At 32.9% G+C, this 23464-nt stretch overlaps 1 protein-coding gene across 8 annotated transcripts in view; it reads left to right on the forward strand.

Annotated features, from left to right (window-relative positions):
- The window catches only part of brat (brain tumor), a 312278-nt gene that overhangs the window by 264919 nt on the left and 23895 nt on the right, over positions 1-23464 (forward strand). Inside the window, exon 4 of one of the 8 annotated variants that reach the window (XM_068767149.1) lies at positions 1549-1625. The exons of the other annotated variants lie outside the window; for them this stretch is intronic. The gene's annotated coding sequence lies outside the window, so the exon portion shown is untranslated. The remainder of the gene's footprint in view (positions 1-1548; positions 1626-23464) is intronic. 8 annotated transcript variants of the gene reach the window in all.

Raw genomic sequence — 23464 nt, forward strand, 5'->3', positions numbered from 1 at the left:
TACAAGGACAGGAAAAAGGTTTCCAATTGTTTTATTACTTGTCAATTGTTTATATTTCTTTTGTGAATAATATTTGTACATGGATAATTGGTTATAAGCCTTAAAGGAGTGAATGTTTAATTCATTTGTCAGCAAACTTTGGAGCTTTTAGACATATTTCCAATCAACATGTATCACTCTGAAATATTTCATATTAATTTACCATTACGTAATTTATTATTTTTGAAATCATTGATTTTTAAATAGGTACAATACCAAAACCACCACCAATTTACAACCCCTTTATCGTAAAGCGTTTACACCAATAGCCGTATGTATAACATATGCAAAAAAAAAAAACCTTTCGACTCTGAACGTGTTCAAAGGAACGTCTAGTTCAAATAAAAAAAGTTGAGTCAGGGAAATTGAGTCTACTGATAGCGATTTACGAAGCTAACCCGCCGAGCTGTTGCAAGCAAGGCGACTACGGCGGCAGGCAAATTTTCCACGTTCCTTTCCATTTTCCTTTCTTTGAAACGTAAAGGACTGGCTATCGATTGGCACGCCGCCAACTACCGAGCTGATACTTAATACCAATTTTCGCGAAGCCATTCGGTACTTCTTTTGTGTTATGACCACTTAATTGAGTTCTGTTAGTTTCACACCGCTTTGCCGGTCGGTTTGTTCTAACATTGTTCTCATAAATGAACATACTATGATTTTGTTAATTGTACATAAACTTACGCTATGCAAATAAATCAGATAATATAGACAAAACAAAATACGAATGAAGGGCGGTTTTATCGAAAACTCCTATTTCTTGCACAAACATTAAACGCTCTTGATTAATAAGAAAAAAATCTAGCGGGTTAATGATTTTAAAAAAGTGTATTACCAATAATTATAGCATTAAGGTTCTATTTATGTACTTTATTAATAGATACTTTATTACTATAAATAAATGTTATCGTCTATTTATAATTAGCTATCCAGTTAAACTACGTAATACTAAAGTTATTAAGATTTGTTTCAGTTCAAAAAAAATTAGATATTCAGTGCGATGTCTATATTTTTTATTTGACGTCTTAATAATAAACATTTTACTAACACCATATGAGTTCACTATTACGTACACTGCAAGACTTTAGTATGTTTTGCAACCTTAAACAATATGTACACGCTTTTTTTTGGTTTTGATTGATGTCAAATGTTTTATGACACGGTAACGGTGCTGTTTTTTAGAATTTTCTTTCCAGTTTTTGCATCTTTTCTCTACGTAAGAATCTTCAGTGTGCTTTAATAGAAATTTGAAAATAAAAATTTATATTAATCCATCAACTTCCGAGTTGCACCAAGATCTTGCTACACGGCGAAAATATTTCTATTTATATAAATAAATTAATACTGTTAGTATAGAAACATCTAATTAAAGCTTACTAAAACGATTAACATTTGAAAGTATTTTTACGAAAGAAATTTCAAACTAATCTAACATTAATAGCCCGCAAATAAATCTCTTTATTTGAAGTGCATTGATTACAATGTTTAAACAAAGTGTTTTTTTTACAGGTAAGTAAATCGAACGTTCCAGATCCCGCAACGAACCCTCAGGGCACCCAAATTAAGTTCCAACAAAGAGGTGGGAGGTAAATGAGCAAGTACAAATACTGCTTCATTCAATTTTATATTGAGAGCAAATAATATATTCTGTTCATTGAGTTCTTTTTTGAATGGCTATGTAACTGTAGTTATGCTATCGCTATACAATAAAAAGGCTAAAAGTGATTTGAATTAAATATTTAATATTGTCTTGTCAGTGTATTTTATATTGTTAATCTAATATGAGCATTTTATTTGGATTGATTATTTACTCGAGTTTAAAGACTTATCGCATACTAATATAATTAAATGTGAAATAAATAATTTTGTGTAGCGCATGACCCGTCAAACGCGCAAACTTCAGAGCGAATTCTCATACACGAGAATTTCAAAGCGAACTGTCAAAGTCACGAAAGGTTTTTTAAATGTATGCATAATGATCTATTTTCATTTTTATAAAAAAAACATATGTATTCGTTCTCGAATCATAGCGTAAAGAAGGAAAATAGATATTTTAAATGTCAAATAATAATTAATGTAACTGCGATCAGTATGCGTTTAAAATTAATAATTTAAATTAAAATGAATGAAACGATCTTGTTATATGTTAATTAAAAATTAAATTCACGGAAAACGGCAAAATCGGAGCGGCGTTTACCTCTTTAAAATCCGTTGTCAAAATTATTCTAAATGGCGGCGCGTTTTATTAATCTCGTGTTTATTTTAATTTCGTAACAGGGTCCCGCGAGGATCCTTTCGGATATGAAAAGTACCTAAAAAGGTCGGGGACCTAACTGATGAATCATCTCTACCTACAGTACATTTAATAATATGTTTTTAAAACAGAACTTAGAAATGGAACGAAACATTTATTTAAATAATACACGTAAGGCTAACATATATATGCGTAACTAAAATTTATGTTTCTAAGTAGATATTCAAATCATCCCTTAAAGCTGAAAATTAATTTAGTGTTTTGTGTTAAAATCAATTAACACGAGGAGAAGTAAATTTTTGGTTAGAACACCGAAACTTGATTTTTTTTAACAAAAAGAGTACACGAGAAATAATTACATGTTTACATTACAAAACAATGTGTATCTTAAATCTCAAGAGATATAGCATGCATTACATAAAGAAATTCGATAATTATGTTTAGGTGTTTTATATTATTAAAAAGAAAATTTAAATATAATTAAAAATATTCTTTTCACATGAAACAAAATCAGGCAAACACCTTTGATAAACATAATACTTCCCTGCAATATCTATACCCCGAAACTTTTTGTAATTGATTATTTAAATTTTAATAAAGAATTACGGGAAACTTGAATTCCTTGTAAGATAAGATGTCTGTGAGGTTATTGTGCTCGTATACATAAAATAAACTATATCATAACTTCATTTATCTGCGATAAATTAAACAAACAATAACACGAAAAGGCAGCACAAGATTTGTATCTACAGACAGTTCTATAAATCGTATGTCTATCGCAATCAATATACGCTATGACACAAACGAAAAAATCATTCGGCTCATGAAAACGTTCCCACCTATCACTTACGCCATATATTATCGCGATTTAAGTCGGCAGAAAATTAATGTCCTCCACGATAATACCTCGACGGAGTCTTTTTTATCCTTTCTATTCACAGTAGGTAGTTTATTTATCGCTAAGAAGCTTATATTCCGTCGATATATCACTTGCTGCTTACATTCACGGTGGAACTTTCAGGATGTTGGACGATAAAGCTCTTCTCTTACCTCTATGCCTGTAGCTAAGGTACTTTAAAACAAGGATTTGAATATTTTTAAAGAGGTTTGCCCTCGTTGTTGAGTACCGGAGTATAATTACGTTTTAATTTTTATTTATCAACTATCGGCAAAGTATTCACCTCTTAGCAACGTATTTCGGCTTGACCTTGACTTATGGGACATTTTGTGTACGTAACGATTTCAATATTATTTAACAATTGCTGTTAAATATTTTCTCTTTACTTTAAAACAACTTACAGAACAGAAAAAATGCCAGCTTCATTCTTTTGGCCAGAACAAAATATCATCAAAAATCAGAAGAATATTCCTGTTTGTTAAGTATAATAAAAAAGTCATCATATGTCTGATTTGAAAACCTCATTACGGTCTAATATTCGGTTGCTTTCTTAAGCAGAAATGTATAATAACGTCACCCGAGCGTCGTTTTAAGACAAAGGATTTGATTGTTACATTAAACACGTTTAAATTCACAATGTAAATTGTAATTCTGTTCAATAATTCGCTTGAATGTGTACGAAAGTTGCCGTAGGGCAGTTCATTCCCCCCTTTTAATTTCCAATCATCGGTAATTGTTCACTGCAATCTACTGCGCCCTGGTACCTAAACGCTGCGCTCGACGGCCCTTTGTAACGCCATTTCTACCAGTTTATCCCTGCACTGGAAAACACGTGTCAAAGCCCTGTTGCAAGGGACGACGAAACCAATTTGCCCTTTGTAGTCCATAAACCCCTCTGTATATAACTGTCTCGTTTCAAAGCCTTTGTGTGTGTGAGATAGCACACATAAAGGTACGATTAAAAAATAGATTAATCCGTTCGTCTGCATTTAATTTGTGTTTTATTATAAACCCTGTAATGTATGCGACAAAACAGGTTTTCGTTTGGCGCGCTTCGCATGCAAATGATCCATCGCACAGATAAAAGGAAATGCTCCCAGGATTTATTATTATTTTTTTTACCAACAATGGATTGCATCCAATTAGAACAGCGCGCACAGGGAGCAAATATGAGATAATTGTTAAGAAAAACGTCATTTAAGTCTTCTACTTGTCGTTGATGTTCCTAAAACATTGTATAATAAATTTACTAATGCATTTTAGTTAGTTGGTCATTGATTTTTTATCTGTACCATAAACATATTGTAGTAAATTATCAATTATATTTTGATAAAAGCAACACCGTGTTTTATAATCAATGTATGACCTTCAAAATTTTCGTGTAGTTTCTCCTTACAGGATCCGTAATTAAACTACAGATTGATACTATAAAATGAAAAAATAAATGCTATATTTTAGGGTCCCATAAATCAGGATAAGTTTGTAACATAAAAGTATTTAAATATGTATGCTTCTGGTATAATCAATAACGTTCCTGAAATACATTTTCTTGTAGTAAAAAAAGTTATAAAACATCGCCGATAATAAGTAAATTAATTACGAACGCAAAAAAAAATACAACGAAGTCTCAATTACGCCGGGCTTCGTATCTGTGTTTGACACCGTGTTAAAGCACTCGATGGCTGACTATGCAGAAAACAGCCTCTGAAAGAGAATTGCGAGGGGCCTCGCTTTATTTCTGTAGAACAAAATGTACGGTAAACTTGTTCAATGGCGACTTTGTTGCGCGTAAAATGGAACGGAACCCTAATTAAGCAGATGTCAAAAATCGGCGAACTGACAGCGCCGCTTACAACATGGCGCCCAGGTCCCGTTTCCCCTGTTTCGTTACTTCATATTTTACGGTACTAAATCTAGACATAATTGTGATTTATTTAAAAAAATCGAAGTAAGACATTTCAAATAATACTTAACTTTGATTTTTCGTCTTTTTTTTCTTTTTTTAATTATCTACTTTCATTTGACATATTATATGTTTAATAGACCTTTTCAAAAACAAATTATGTTGTTCTTTACTTACACACTTAAAAGATTACTCTGAAGAACTTTATCAATACATTCTACTAATACAAATACATAACTTCGAATTGACAAAAAGAAGTAAAGAAGTTTTTGAAATCTTAATTTATAATTACCTGCAGTATATTTTTCGTTATTTAATTAATATATAGCTTTTATAATTGTATGTATATAAGTGTTGTTTGAAGTATGTATGTGAATATATATGTAACATGGACATGGCTCTAAATTCATTGTAGTTGTTTGTATATTCTTTAATATGTAATCTCTATATACTATTACGTACCAAAAAAAATGTAGTATGACGTAGTCATAGTATAGACATCTCTTTTTATTTATCAACTATATATTTATACATCTGTGTATATATATATATATATATATATATATATATATATATATATATATAGATGTATAAAAGAATTGCAATACGTTCACGTCCCATCCCTGCATTTCGTCCCCAGCTTATCGATTGTAATACTATAGCGAGGGTGCGACGTATCCGCACCCTGTCACCCTCATGTCCCTGACTTCTTTTTAGGGCACGTGTGGATAGATTAAATTCTAACTACTATATACTTATTATCTCCAACTTAGCATAAATCGTACGAGGGTCGTGTCCACCCTCTATTTAATTTACTGTTATTATTATTATTAAAGCGCAACACCGGTCATTGTAGGCACCTTTGGGGAGGCCAATGCCTTGCAGTAGTGATGTATCGGCTAGCATGGTAATAAATATTGCAAAAGGCTTCCGTCATAAAGTTGATATGAAGTTTTTCAACAACTTTGATTTTCAAAGTGGTTGAAAAATATTATATAAGAAAAAGTTTTTAAAATTATTAAAGTTAAGATTAAAGTTCGACAATTATGAATGTGTACACGATATTTGTCCATATAATACATCAAAATATATTTGTGTTAAAAGTATATATTATTTGTTAAATGTCTGAATCACATTTCTGTAAAATATCTGGTCTTCTGTATTGAACAAATTAACTTTAAGTCCTAAGGATCATGCACTTCGATTAACAATCTATAGACTGGTATCTTTGACATAGTCCAAAATATCCTGAAATTTTATATCTAATGATCGATTCAATATTTCGGTGGTCCGGGACATGTGACACCTCCTTTTGAAATTTCATTCCAAAAACATACATATTGGTTGATTTAAAGAGTTCTTCAACCCTATAAACATTTGATAACGTACTTGTTTTAACCTTTAAGATAAAATTTTGTCTTGATAATTTAAGCCACAGGACTTCTACAACGGGACATATGCCTCTCGTAGATTTCAATAAGATCGGTAGGAAGCTTTTTGAGACGACCTTAACAAAGTCACTTGTCCACACTGTGGTTAGACATCAAACGCTTGGTTTTGCTGTCAGTGGTCTTAACTCCAGAACCTTAAGGCTCTAGCGGCCATCTACTTATCTATGTGACTTACCGCTGCTTACTCACCTTGCCAATCCGGTAGACTATGAAGGTAACTTTCGTTTTTCTTGGATCTCATTTCAATTTGCCTATATAAACAATTTGGATACTGATAAAGCTTATAAACATTTAATTTGTGTTATAATTAAAAAAATATATATAATTTCTCCTCATATATTCGACGAGATTGCAATTATTTGATAAAGTGTTTGGAAAATAAATAACACATTGATAAAGTCGTCAACAAAAACGATAATTTAACGCCGAGACGTTCCGAATCGATTCGCCTTGAGTCCCCGGTAATGGGTTTTATCTATATAACGAAATAATTTTGTCTGTTTGTACACGGAATCGTTTCGACATTCGTACACAATGTCGCTTCGGATTGATTGCCCGAATTGCTACTCTAATGGCTTACCTAAATCGACATCGAAATTTTTACGGTTTACCGACTTGTTAGCATAGTAAATTACTTCTGTATATTTTCTCAATAACTTATCTTCTTTAACCAGAATTTTGTATAACGATAAATCTTTATTTCTTTGAAAATATTTGCTAGTAGGTGGGTTGGTTCCTCACCAGGTGGACCGATGACATCGTTAAAGTTGCCGGAAGGCACTGGAAGCGGGTATCGCAAGACTGCTTATCGAGGCGATAGAGGGAGGGGGGGGGGCATATGCCTTGCAATAATCGTTAAGATGACAGTTAAACTGTCGTTACGTAATCTTGGGACACAATTTTTTTTCATGAGAAATGTCCTGAAAAAAATTGATAATTTTTTATCATCCGTAGCCATATTAATAAACACCAAATATACCAGTGCACGAATCCAAACAAGTTACACCAATGTTAGACTTAATATTTAAAGGTATGACTTTCCATGTAAATGATACCACTTACGATTTTTTATTTTTTTATTTAAATACCAAAATTATAAGTGTAATATATGTTTATTACTTTATTAATAAAATATAAAAATCAAGGACCGACATTAAAGAGTGTATTATGACAGAGGTTTATACGAGTATAAGTTAACTAGAGTTTACGTAACGTAATCTCATTTTAAATAACTTAATAATTAAATATAGTTATTTAAGGCTTTGTGTGTTAATAAATGTAGTATACGTCATGTTCAAATTAATGAAAATAATTTTAAATCGAGATAGTTTTTGATACTTTCATTAAAATGAATTAACTTCCGATACAAATTAATTCAAGATCTTTAGTAAATATATATATATATATATATATATATATATATATATAAATATATATATATATATATATATATATATATATATATATAGGTACTGTATAAATTCCGAAGAAGCTATAGTCTTGAATACTCCTCAATTTCGTATCGTCTAATCTTAATTTGGTACAAATTTAACGTCCATAAATCACAATATAATTTATAAGCAACGGGCATGGGTATTTATTTTGATGGGGCTCTACACGAACATTCACCGCCGTTTTGTATTTCGGTTGCTTAAATCAGCCTTAGGATGCTCGGCGAAGTTAATTTCGGACACTGACTTATGTGCGTACATGTGTGCAGAGTACGGTCGAAACAGAGGGAGCATTAATAAAATTTATACATCTACGTTTTACCCCCTCATACATCAATCTAGGAAAGGTAAGAAGGGTGAACTGGAAGGCAACATAGCAATCTACAAATATATTGCAATTAAACAGGAAGTATATTTAAGAGCTAATTACTGCTCAATTCGTCTGTACGTACTTTTTAGTACGTCTTATGTAATCAAATACGATTCAAGCAGTTTTGACGACTAAAGAACGTAAGACCAAATATTGATTGTCTCTCGTCATAAAAAAAAACTTTAATACTTCCAATTTGTTTCGCTTTTTTATTTAATTAATTGATTACGTGAGAGAAATATTAAAAGCTATTTTAAAATACGTGGGGTCATCGGACAACAAAGATATCGGTTGAATGCACAATATTTTGTTTTATTTGACAGTGTAAATTACAGTCGCATTTCAGTCGTCTTCCATCTTTTTCTCTGTTTCTTTGACAGTTCAAACGTCTAAAACATGACAAATGGTATTTGTCATAGTGTTTTAGAAAGACTAATAAACTACTATATACATAACTAGATGTTATATGCCTTTGTAGCGTTAGTACATGTCTGGATAAAGTAACAGTAGAAATCGATTGAAATTACCGCGTTATGTATTTAAAATTAAAAGAACAAAATTAACAAAAAATATCACCTTGAAAATTATAATCACAAATCGTGTTTCCAAGCCAGCTCACGCGCGAAACAACGGTGACATGGCAACTGTATCCGTAACAACAAGCTTAAAAAGCGAACGTAATAATAACGGATAATATAGTGAAAGCAAAGCGCGTGCTATATTATATACATTGTATTTAAATTTAAGGGGGAAGTTATCGACAGCTGCATGGAAACACATCTGCCAGCCCTAGCGCGCGCGCATGTATGCATTCGCGTGTTACGAACACACTGCTACGTAATTCCACGCACACTAGTAAACTTATTGTATACGTATAGCGCGCGCACAAACGCACCTTGCCGTGTATTTGTTAGGGTGTTGCCCTATTGTGCGACAGGGTTCGGTCGGTAAGTTTTGTTTTTACTTGTTGAATGTGCTTGATGGATGATAGCCGATGATTGATTGAGCACGTCTTTAGAATATTCAGCGGCGAGAGCTTTCGAATAGAACAAAATCTTTTACCTGCTCTCAACAGTTCTAACAATTGTATCGTGGGACATTTTGACATTTATATTAGGCAGTTTATTCGGTGTTGTGACCGAAATTGCCTGATTGCTGCAATAACATTATTATTTTAACTCGCTTCTTAGATAATGGTTATAAAATTTGTGAAAGTATTATGAAATATGAAATCGGTTTTATTAAAACAAAATTACTCAGCACATTCGCTAAAGCTCTTGTTTTTAAGACAGTTACTACATGAACCCTGATGGAATTGCTTGATTTCTTTTTTTTTACCGTGTGCTTTTTTGCTTATTTTTCAAGCTTAGCATTGAAATATAAAATCCTACCGTCATGTTTACTACTACAACTTTATGTAAAATTTATTACAAATTATACAAAACTTGATGTCCAGTATCATTAAAATTATATTTGATGATAATTATAAATATAGTTATGATAATAAAGTAAGTAAAAAAGAATTTTCTAAATTCACATCACTACATGTTAAATTTAAATATTGTTTATTATTTGTCCTTGCAGAAATTATTGACTTGCCGCATTCTCGTAGAATTATTTTTTAGTGTACCATATTTCAAAGTGATCATTTTATGTAGGCTGATTGGAAAAAGGTTTAAAGCTTTTACATCTATTCCAGAAATAAATCTTGCATTAACTAATCAGGAAATCAAAAAAATAGAAAATCTGTAAACGTATACTGATCTTTTAATTCGAATATAGATTCTAGCTACGTAAAAATGTAAATAAAAATGGATACAAGTGTTTATTTGTACGCACAAATGAAGAAAGGATAAATAGCTATATTAAACATCTTTTAAAACTTGTTTTTCTGTACGTGTATATTCATTATCAGAATTTAAACAATTTCAAAGCGTTTTCAGTGTTTATGTTTTACTTCATACATATTCAATAGGTTAATGAAAAAAGCCCTTTAAACTTTTGGTTTCACGACCTATAATAGAACGGCTAACTTCAAAAGGACGGAATACTAACCCAAATTTACGCCCCTACTTAAACTAGTGCAGGCATTGTAGCATTTTTAAGAACGAACCCAACAAAGTAAAGGTGCGGTAATAACATTACCTTTCACTAAAATACTGATTTCTATGTTAAAATAGGTTATTTAATTTTATAATTTAAAATAATAGTGTTTCACTTTTAATTTACTTTATTATTATTATCAATTTAAGATCATTTATGGTGATCACTATTGTGTTGTGTGTAAAGAGAAGGCAGAAAATTCCGATTTGATACAAACCAGAATCAGATTGATCTGTTTTATAATGAGCCTAGTCAAACAGTAACTCCCACAGTAAATTCATTCGTTGTTTTTTTTGTGGTCACTTTTTTATTACAGTAGTAGGGCAATCCAACACCATGTTTAATATCACTTAAAATACTTTGAACTGTATTAGAACGTTTTTTTTATTTTTTATTTAATTAAGATTTTAAAATAATTGCAATATAGTTTCATTACATAAGTGGATTTTGGGTAATTTTAAGACCGTACACAGTTGCCCATAAAAGAGTTACTAATTTTATGAAACATTATTCATGACTTGTACATTTTATTAAAATAGTTTTTTAATGTTAAAACTATATACATATAGTACATCAAGGATTTGTTTTCTGATAAATGAAAGTATGAATTATCTAGAAACACTTGCTCACACGGCGTAGAAATATGATCAGAAATCAATTTGTACCATAAATGTCATAGATATGAGAATATCCCATTTATATATAGTGATTAGTATATGTAAACATATAAAGGAGTGAATATATAGCTCATTGGCCGTCAATACACGCTTTCCCTAATATATGACTTCTGAAATTATTAATAACGTAATAATACTAATTACTATATAGTAAGTAAAAACATTTCCAAAATTCGGATTACTGTAGATTAAATCTATTTATTGTTTACTAGCTGTCCCTGCAAACGTAATGGAAGAAAATATTAGTTAAAGTTAGAATAAAAAAATTTACACATTTCAGAGTGAACACTATACACAGGGTGATTGCTGACAAACGAACTATACATTCGCCCATCAAAACTTATTTTGACAGGTATAACAAGTGTGTATATTTTTTAAGGAAGAGGCTTGTATGTCGACAATGTGGACATACAAGACTTGAAAAAGATTTCATTAAAGCAAAAGTTTTCTAAAATTCGATTATCCCCGTTTTCCTGTTTCCACCTCGGCAACAGGGACAAACAATTCAGGAGCATTGTCCGGGCGACTCCGACCCTATTCCTTTTATATACTTTTATTGGTTTTCGTATAAAACTTGAACGAAGGAATTCCCGATCGTCTTGATACGGCGACTGATAGCGGTTAACTTTGGCATTGGGTAAGCCATTGTTGCTTTACTCTCGTCTGCGTGTGCTCGCTATTTATAACGTCAGGCTTTTCTATAAAGAATCAAATTCAACGACAAATCAACACCGAATTGATGTAATTTTTGTTGTTTGACAGATTTTTGACTATCGTCATAACAGCCTGCGTTGTAAAATCTCGAATTAATTGAGTATTAATTATGGTACCCTACCATACACGGAAACATTTTTGTAAACACCTGACAGTTATGAAGTTAATATTGAGGGTACACGAATATATGTAAATCTCGTTGATAGATACCTTGCATGGACAGCGAAGACTGGTCAACGAGATTTATCCCATAAACCGAGAGTGTATAGATGTCTTAAGACATGTTTACGCTCTAAGTCAAATAAATAATTGTCCAAAACTGTTTGTGCCATCAAAATCGTTTCTTGTAATAACAAAAATTACTTTTGTGATTTCTGCCAAGTTTCATCACTTAAAAACGGTTTTAAACTATTGTCCTCGCTATTATAACAAGTATAAAAATAAATGGAAATGGGGTAAATATTAATTGCATCGTATTCTGTTCAAAAGTATTCCCAGGGAAAAAAATAAAGCTTTAATAAAAAAAATGGTACTGTTTTACTTATAAAAACGACGTTTTCGCCCTAAGTAGTTCAACTGGATAATATTCTTGAAAATAGTTAAAAACAATCAATATTATTTTTATTTAATTCAACCTTGTTTGTCAAGTCTCTATTATTAGTAAATCTACAAAAATATTTAACATAGTACAATAGCTATTCTAGGCGTTGAATTTATGTTTAAAATATTGCTTATTAGCTTAAGAGATGTAACTTTTCACCATGCCATAAATTAACCGTGCCAGTATTGGGCCCAAAGCGCTGTAAAAGAGGCTGAAGACCCGCGTATAAGGAGGCTACCTTACAATTCTTTGGAGTTCTCTTACACCGACCAAACACTTGTTAATATCTAAGCAAAAATTAATTATTCTTACAAAGTCCGTTCTATAAATGAGCCGATGCTGACTTTGACTATGTTGTCGGTCCACTTAGTAAGGGGTCTGTCCAAGCTCTGAAGCATAGCCCTGTCCATTGCTCTCTGGGCTACCTCCACCTTTCTTGAAACCAACTTAAACGGGGCCATGAAAAATAGTGAATGGCCTACCATGCCTAGATGCACTTGGTTGCCACTCAAAAACATTAGGTCTCCATAGTATTTTAAAATTAAATTAAAAGTCTAACAGAAAAAACATAACTCACTTAATTTTCGGTATGAAATTTTATTACGTTTGTACGAAAATAGATTTTTTTTATCATCAATTCATTTTGGGACATTAATAAAAAAAATATTATTCACACGTTTCTAAGCGGCCGGAGCTGGTATCAGATTCGCTTCATTCAGCGGCGCTCGGCTGTAAGACATCGGTCTCGGAGATAAACCCCGACGATTGTACATTTGTGTTTGAATAAAAATGGACTCCGTTCATACCTTTTTGTATTAATGCTCACTGGCTCCATTTTTTCCGACTTTTATCTTTTAAAGAAGTAGAAAGAAATATTATGCCCGTTAATAAAATGAGAGTGTCTTTCTTTTATGCCAAGTGTCGAGCCAAGTGAGGCATTCATCTGGAGGTAAGTGATAAGATCTAACCATAACTGCAATAAAGTTAAATCTAGGAATAATCTATATCGGGAGGATAAAGCAAAAACTATCACTTACTTGCTACTCATCATCATAATTTGCACGGTTTGGACATCTACTGCAGTACAAAGGCAGGATGGAAGGTGCCTGCAACTGGAGTCTCCTGTCGATATTAACAAGCTCGTGTATCTACCTTTTGGGTGCTACTAAACAGTTTTTGTGGATCGGAATCTCCACTCCACGAATTCAATGCCTCAGTATACAAGGTTTGTTTAAGTATGTCCTCACGCAACTTTGTGGAAAATATATATTTTTTTCCAAAATAAAATAAAATTGCATATTTATTAAATATTGAAAAATGGAGACTCGGCAAAAAAACTTAGCTGAATTACACTTTTATCATTCGTAAGGTGTATTATCTTTTATGAAATATTTACAGTGCCCTTAGCCCACGTGCATCCTTTAACATATTTTTTTAATATCTAGATATTAAAACGGAAGCATTTTGAACAGAACCTGGGATCGTTCATTGAATAATTTTCTATCCACATAAAGTCTAGTGTTAGGTACACAAAATTAGTTTTCTATTCTGTAATATAAACAATGTAAATACTGTAAGTAAAATAAAAATGATAAATAAACTGCGAATATTATAGCACCTGTAGCTGTTGAAACCGAGAGCAGCTGTTTTTAACGGCACCGAAATAGCATAGCAGTAGGGAAGCGATAGCGCTAACGACGGATAATTTGGACGGCTCCGTCGGATACGGATATATATTAAACGTCGGATATTAGTCACGTCAGTTGTTCGAGTAATAATCGTTAAGTTTCGGTGCAATTTTGAATTGTTCGAGACGTAATGCAAGAATAATGGCGTAGAGTTCATCGCTAAGACGATACATGTTCCTTATCTATATTCAAGCTTATATTAGATAGAGGTAGTCATTTATGCAGACATATTCCTCATTTATCGTCATTTCAGTCATAGAATGTCTACTACTGGACATAGTCCTCCCATGTGAGAAATAATTAATTGTATATATAGTTCCAGCTTTAACATCGTAGGGGAGAACCAGTAGGTGCCCAAAAACGGAAGTTAAAAAAATCTACGGAGATTTCCAATAGGACCGGCTGAAAGGTACCTGCATCTGGCGTCTTCCGAAGATCTTAACAAGTCCGTATGTCCACCTTGTGGACTTATATACTTTACCTCATCTTGGCTACCCCATCATTATTCATACTTCTATTAATTTAATGATTTTATACTTCTATTAATTTAATGACAAAACTCAATCCAACACTGAAGACAAATGTCCAGACATTTTTTTTTTATTACAACCACTTGATCCTATAAAAGATTGATTATAAATGAATATTTTTACAAATAAGCATTCTATGTTAGAGTTTCATTAACAATGTAATATTTAAAAAAAAAACAATGGCAAGTGACGTAAAATGTAATAAAAAAACAATAATTAAAAATGGCTGAAAAGAAATCACGTGAAATGAAAAACCCACACAATAAGTCAACGTAACCTTGTTAACCGATAAAAGCCCTTGTTTTTTCGACCTAACATCCGGGTTTTTTGTTCCGACAACGTAATTCCCTCGCCGATGAGCTTAGAGTGCTGACGTGTCCGAAATACTTAACCCTTCATTTGCAAGTCGCCGGTAAAAAAGGGTGCCCAGGTATGCCTCTATTAAGTCATATATTCACAGCCGTTCCCGGGTTGGCGAATTGACATCGTTATAGATTTATACTGGATACCAATTTTTATTATTTCTTCTACATAAATATATAAAATTGAACTCTTAACTACCTGTTGTTTAACTACACATATCAAAATTGTTTACTTCATGAAACAAAAACTTGTCAAATTATTCTACAACAATGAAGTACAGAATATTTTTAAAGTAATTCAATTCCTAGCTGTGTTCTAATTCAGCTCCAGTAGTTCGCTATTACAGTGGGGACATTTGTGAAGGTGATCACAAAAAGAAATCAGACTAAGTTTGTCCTGAGCTATCAGATGGGATGCTACTACACATGATACTACATCAAGTGACGGAACTATTTTGAACCAGTTCACCACAAGAAAATTCGCGTATTGTCAGACTAAGAATAATTGCTATAAGTTTTAGCGATTACTAAAAAATACTAAAGTTTGTTGATACAATTGTTAACTTGATAAAACTTACCTAATCCAACGCCCTAATTCTGCGTTCGTTCTTGTCCGTACATCCGATTTGTTACATTTCTTTTAAACGTAAAATAAAGACTATTTGCAAGAAGGAATCAATTTTTTTTTTAATTCGATTGCAAGTTATAGACGTAAAAGGAAAATATAAAAGCTAAAACGTCTGAGAAATAAATGTAATAATTTCGTAGACATGTGAAATCCGCAAACGTGTATTAGAGGAATCGAATGTGCCTCCAATACGTCTCCGGAGAGGTAGCCGGAGCGCAGCCGGTTTACTCTTATGAATGTATTTTATTATTGATTTTACATTCGTTTTATTAAACTTTATACCTTTCGAATAATATTGCATCTAAAATCATAGCATCTTTAATGTCATCGCTATTTATAAATAGTGTTCCTTACTTTTATTTAACGTAATGTATATTTGTTTTTAACTGTACTTGTTTTTAATTATTTGATTCAATTTATTTATATTGAATTAATTTTAATTATTAATTTATACAAGGTAACATTTGTTGATGTAAAAGCTTTAAAGCCGAAAAAGTATAGTTCATTTTCTCTCAATTAACATATGGTACATCCCATCCGAAATCAATGATTTCAAAAATAATAAATAACGTTAGAAAAAGCGTTTTCAAATTTCAGATTACTACGTGACAATAATTATTGGACTACCCTATTTCAATTTAAAAAAAATCAATATATTTCAGATCGTACACTTTTACAAGGTAATTGGAAATAGGTGCATAATCTTTAAAGCTTTTTGCTGACAAATGCGCTGTACCTTCACCCGTTTTAAACTTTTACAGCTATGTCTAATCAACTTATGTGTACATTGTTGTTTAGGTAAAGAACTGTTAATTTCAAATATCCAGTTTCTTTCATAAATCGTAGAAATTTCATTTATATTTAACATTTGTATAAAATAATATATAATTTCTAATTACGGTAAAAGTACGTATTGGTATTTATAAAACCGCCCAGTTAAATTACTAAACCGCATTTTGTGTATAATAAAAAATTATGAGTGGAGGTAAATAAATATGTAACAAAATTAACATGGCCAAATAAAACATCTGAGGTCGAATCTGTAATATATTTGTCCATATAATCGTATCGGCCGGGGAGCTATACATCAAATCGTCCATTACGAGAGTCGAGCTCGCGTGCGCCCGGGGATCCCCCGCGGGGGATGCGGCCTGCAGATGTTTATGAGATTCTAGAAAAATCGTTTATTTACGTCAGCATGCACGTCTACAAGCTCTGCGTTCAATTGAATTAGTTCGTATTCATATAAATCTCACGTCTTCTATCTGGTTATGCTGATAGAAACTAGATTTATTACACGACGTAGTTAATTGGTAACAAGGTTTTGATAACAAAAGTGTCTCGTTCGTGTAAAGATAATTAACAGAGGCGGCTTTCTAGATCGATAAGCAACCTGAGAAGTAAATGCCTCCGTGGACACAATCAATTAAGTTAGCCTATAACTTCGAAATTAAGCTAATCTGTGCAAGAACTACCATGATATGTATTATAAAGCAAATTTTAAAATTACCCTCTGAGTTAAAAAAAAACGTACACTACGTTTGAAAGTCCGTTGAGTCCACTCTAGAATAGCCTTAAGCCCCAGCAGTCACTTGTTATATTTCCTGACCATAGCACTTTCACTTGCCTATGCGCAGATCTTTGTCTGTAACTTTTTTTCATTTGAGTGTTTCCTCATTCCTAATACGTCCTTGTAGAGAAGTCTTCAGCATAGCTTACTCTATAGCTCGTTTAGAATTGAAAAAAACAGGTTTTTTTTACCATAGGACCGGCAACTGATCGTTTTTATGTTACTGAGAGATATCGTAAAAGGGACAGAGTAGAATAACTCTGCGTAATTTCAATTAAAATTCACTACATTATCGTACGAATCAATTATGATAGCGAAGCGTACATTGCAATAATAGGACATGAGAGCGTTAGGCATTCTAAATGGTAATCCATGCGCTGTCCAGCGTTTGGCACCGGGCCAGACACGCGGCGAGACGCAGTGTCAGACACGAGAGGACCTGATTAATTAGCGGCCGATGTGACCGCTTAATGAGCTACGGGATCAATTAAACCGGACCATGCAGAGGGATACACTAAGCAATTCTGAGATCTAATTAGAAATATCTAATACTAATAGTGCACAAGCCACATAGCGAACAGATGCCCGTTTGGGCCAGGTTCTGGAGTGGAGACCATTCACCGAGAGGCGCAGCAGTAGACGTCCACCCACGAGTGGACAGATTACCTCGTTAGCCCAGCAACTCAGGATCTACTTCGTGTAATTGAAAAGAATATAGTCTCATGACATCGCCAACGTTTACGTCAAATTCGGTTACAACTAACATCATCATAATTTTAGGCGTACAACATCTACTGCAGGACAAGGATCTGAGATATCCAATAGAACCAGGATACGGCCGGCTTTAAGCGTTTTCCGACTTTTCTGGCAGACGTCGTTTTTCAACATTGTTCAATTTAAAAAAAAAAGTTGTTGAGTCTCTAGCCGGCTCTAGTCAGAAGGATACGAAATTCGAGTCAGAAGTAGCTTGCTGAATTTGACATTAAATTGAAAATAACAGTCGATTATAAATTATGTTAAAATGTCTACTTAAATTAAGATATTTGGAACTTGTTAAGATTTCAACTCTCCAAATAATGTAAACATTAGTAATCAAATACCAAAGCAATATACCCAGCGTGGCGTGTATGGGTCTAGACAAGCCAGACGTCCTAGGTTCAACTCCGCCCATCCCGTGTACGAACTGGGAGTGCCGCTGCATTGCGGCCGCTACGGAAGCACGCAATGCATTTTAACTATTCCATTTCAGTTTAACTTGCTTTAACCGTATTTCCCTGTAAATGCATTTACGTACAAATGTTTGTATTGTTATGATTAACTCTATACCGATATATATTGCCTGGACCAGACTTCGTAACATTGCACATAAATTCCACCAACAATAAAAATTAAAATCTAAAAAAAATATATTTTAACCATAGGACGTCGATTTTTGGACATAAAGACTGGTTGAAAATGGTCTGCATTCAGCACTTTCCGATGACCTTATGAATGTCATCTGTCCTCTTTGTTGCTGCGCTTGGTGTTTCCTGGTCTCTTCAGTTTTATGCCCAGCATCCATTTGTTTTGCTCTAACAGGACTGTTCCACTGCAACTTCAGCATGCTAATCCATTTGGGTATTTTGTTCACTTTCGTTTGTTTATAGATTTTCTCATTCCTAATTAGTTTGACAGATACAGAAAATGTAATACCTGTAAAATTCGGAAGGCGACGAAAGTGAGGTGAAGTATGAACGAAACCAAGAATAAAAAAGAATGTGTCAGGAATAAAAGAAGAAAAAATAATTGACTTTAAAATGGAAGAAAAATTATGATGTTCATAATAGAATTCTGTAAAAAAATTGTTATTGTTATAATATCCCTGTATACCCAAAACAGGAGAAGTACGCCAGGCCCCCTAAAACGGGAGCCATAAAAAGACATAGCCAAAAAGGTACTTGACCAAGTCATCGACAAAGACGTAATGGAAGGCCTAGCGGACGTAGAGTCTACGGGCAAGCGAACATCTCTCGAATACATTCGTACGAAAATTTTAACGAGCTGAAACATTTTTAAATACACGTAAAATAAATTTCCATTTAACTCTGAAAGGAACTCTGTCAAATTTCTCAACAAAGTCGTAAGCGACATTCTCTCACGAGCGCATTACGTATTCGTACAAACTTAACTATTAACATTTTAGGTGTTTTCATGGGAACCAACGTGATGCACTTTTCACATTTATAGTTGCGCCATCCATCGCACTCCAACCTCTACCGAAGCTTCGCAACTATTTTCATCACGGCTCTCGTTTACCGACTACGCTACACTATGCCACTCTCCATAAAACAACTGCAGACATTATTAACACAGAGAGACACAGTGCTCTGGGTGTTTGCGCATAAAAGTTGCAGCTATGATAGAGTAATACACGCGATTTGATGCAAAACTCTTTTGCGGATTATTTCACTCGTATTTCGTTAGGTGTAAGGTATATTTTGTATTTTATGACTGTATATTAATGTTGGTTATATTTAATAGTACTGCGATGGCAAGCTATTACATTTAGTACGTTACGCAACCGGAATGGCTAATATTTCTTTTTATTCGATATGAGCGAAGCGCGATATGATTTTTTTAAATATTTTATTGAAGCATTTATTTTCTGCTACTAAACACGAAATATATAATAAAAAGCAATAACAATAACTAGTCAAGTATATAGTGACTTTTTATTATCACTCATATCCCAAATTTAAAATCATTAGTTACCATTTAACGACATAAATTTGGTATAACTATTTTTTTTTTCATATTGTCTATAGTGTTAAGAATTATAACGTCCAAATCGAATACACGTATATATCTTTTGTTTCGAAATACAGATTTCTATAATAAATAGTTATGAATAATTTATTTACGGGGCCCAAATGCCTCGACGTGAATCAGTTCAGCCAAGCTGATCTAAGTTAGCTAATAATGAGAAAATCATTATTAGCTAACTTAGGTTAAATACTTATAAGTTTTTAAAAAAAGATGCAAAAGTGTATATTTTTATAGGAGTAAGGGTATATTTTTATTGATATAGGGGTATAATTTTCTTTACAGAAAATATATTTTTTTTAAATGTGGACACTGGAGTATAAAATACGTTATTGAATTTAGATATTAAAAATTGACACATATAATAATTTCAGGTTCGACGACTTGTGACGATAGGCAGCACACCTGGATAATTATTTCAAATGCCGGTTAGTTAATTATAGTCCGCATTTAGAAATTGTTCACATGAGTACTTTGGTTCGATTTTCCTGAAACTATGATATACGCAATATAAATTTGAATATTGTAATAATTCTACAGTCAATTCGAGTTCGAGAAAAAACAATCGTTCAAATTGCTGCATGTGGCTCGAGAGCCGCAGATTGGCTACACCTGACATGATGTAGATTTAAAGATATTTGCCTATTGCATATATATATATATATATATATATATATATATAAGTATACCTTGCCATAATTATGCCTTAAATTGGTTCTCGAACCTTTACTTTGATATTATAGGAACAAACGATTTATTCCAGAGTATTCTATTAGGAAAGCACTTCTAAAGTTTCTAAAAAAGTCCTACTAGAGTATTTCTATTATTTCTCGTTACATAACAACTGTCATTATAATACAAAATAATTTTTGTAATATATGCCAGTTCCAGTAAATATTGTATTAAATCTATTACGGATTGAAAAGAATTCAATGCGATTGCCGTTTCTTGGTACAATTGTTATTAAAACTTTATTCCTGGTACGAGAGTTTTGTAGCAAGTTAAATTGTTTCATATTGCTCAAGTTTTACAGTGCAAAGTTGAACGGCAAATAAGCCGGCTAATGTAAATACCGGTAATGAAGTATTACTTCGAATAAACTTCTCCTACTTTTTAATTTTTCTGTATTAAATGAAACTTCGTATTTATATCTGAATGGATATTTAAACCATAAGAAAGCAATTTTCTTAGTTAATTTCTACGCGAGGTTTTTGAACATTACTGTATGACATAAATACGGGTAGCGATTTTGTAGGAATGATAAAATGCGTATTCTAAATTGCGAAATGAAAGAGCTATATTTTATTTAATTTTTTTTGTACATCAAAACTTTATTTTTTCACTTATCATTTCATTTGATGTCTCGTGTTAACAATATCACTTTACTTTCTTGGCTATAATGGCTATTGAAATTACATAAATAGCTTTAGTTTGAAATCAATAGGTAAAGATATCCAAAAACATTGTGAAATAAAATATGTTAATAATTAATTCTAAATTAAATTTGTCTGTAGTGCCACGTTAAACACAATCTAATTACCTCTTAAAGAACGTGCTGCTTTAATGAAATTAGAGAAAATAATGTATAGAAACTTTGGATTTCATTTTAGTCTTTAGAAATTTAAGTTTGCTAGTCTAGACTTGAAGGTAGGGCTTTTACGGGGAGACAACTGCTACGTTAAGATTTTAGTATATAGGTTTAATTTTAAGTAATATAAATAGAATGAAAGTTTCTTATTGGATAGTTAGTTGCTTTTTTAATTTATATAGTATTAGGTAAAGACATCGTCGTTTTAACCCATAGACGCTAACACCAAGACCTAGGCTTCCCTCAAAGATATCTATGGTAAAATACGCCATAGTTGTTACGTTTAAGAAGCATGTTAACGATCGTAGTATAGTATTGTGGTACGCAGAGGACCATGCTGCCCATCTTCTACGATGTTATTTCTTTTGCTTTTGATTGTATTCCGGAAATCGAACCCGTGACTTCCGATCATGAATATCAGTACCTGCTGCGTGTTTACATACTTCTCATGATGTACACATGATCATTGTAAATGGTAATAAATGTTTAAAAAAAAACAATTTTCATGCGGAAAACATGCTGCTTAGCTCACAATTAATTAAGATATATTAATATAAATTGAAACTACCATTACATGAAATGTTAAACAGTGTTATAACATATACAAGTAATTTCGGTCGCGTGATACAAAACTCGAAACAACGAAAAAAAAAAGCATGGTATTAAAACTTCACCAAGCAATAACTACCCTCGGATCACGTGCTGCAGAATGCATTGGCCGCACGGCACGCGATTCCAATGCGGCCCGAATTTAAAAAAAAAAACAACAAAAATGGCGCGGGTTAATGAGCCGCTTATTATTTGCGCTGTATATACATAAATGACTGTACATTTGAATAGTTTCATAATGGTCGAAGTTCGATCGTTCACGACACGCGAGTTTGCGGATTATGTGACGTATTATTACTGCATAGCCATGACAGTATAGTATAGGCGGGATAAATATATAGGTGGTAAATCTATAATTCATTTCCCAGCAATAAAACTAGTCATACTAATCTATTTCTAGTCGTCGTTTCAGTCCATCGCATACACAGACGCACACAACAATGCATAGACCTACCCGAAAAATGTCTATGGCGGAATATACCATAATTGCCACGTTTGGCAGGCTGGTTGGCAATAGCAATATTATGGTACGCATAGGACACTGCTATCCATTCTCTGTATACATAATTAATGCACAAAGTATGAGTTATATAAGATTGCGTTCCGGAGATTGAAGCCGTCACCTACGGTCGCAAGTCTCAGTTCTCTACCGCTGGGCTACCACTGTTCAATGCTATTTATAATGCTAGCCTTGTGTACAATGCAAAAATCTACACAGTTACCTACAAACGAGTTACTAATTTTATAAATATTCTTAGTTTTTTATTTCGATTTCAATAACGGTTGGTCTTTGAAAAAGAATTACAAGAATTCATATACATAATTATTACCATCGCGTAAAACTAAGTGTCATGCCATAATGCGTAACGGCTTTCGATCTCTACACGCCAGAACAAATTACAGCCGATTTCAAGCCTCCGAAAAAAATCGTTAGTCGATAAAAAAATCATTTGAGAATGAATGACGCCTGAACGACTCCCAGCTGTTTCCGCCTGCACAGCTGATCGACCGGATATTGGCTGTTAGAGAGACGCCTTGGCTGTCCCTTTCGTGCGTATACATTCGTCCTTGTCGCGGCTTTTAATTTTTTCCCTCTCGTCCCCTTAATGAGGGAAGACGTTTTCGATATCACAAGTGCTTTGCATTGAACATTTTACGACTATTAACTTCAAATCCTCGTCATTATTTATAAAATCGTTTGGATTGCTTCTTAATTAACTTAATTT

This window comes from Battus philenor, unplaced genomic scaffold, assembly GCF_028537555.1.
Source record: "Battus philenor isolate CCGP_79_NKW_IND1 unplaced genomic scaffold, ilBatPhil1.0.hap1 SCAF_22, whole genome shotgun sequence".
NCBI lineage: Eukaryota > Metazoa > Arthropoda > Insecta > Lepidoptera > Papilionidae > Battus > Battus philenor.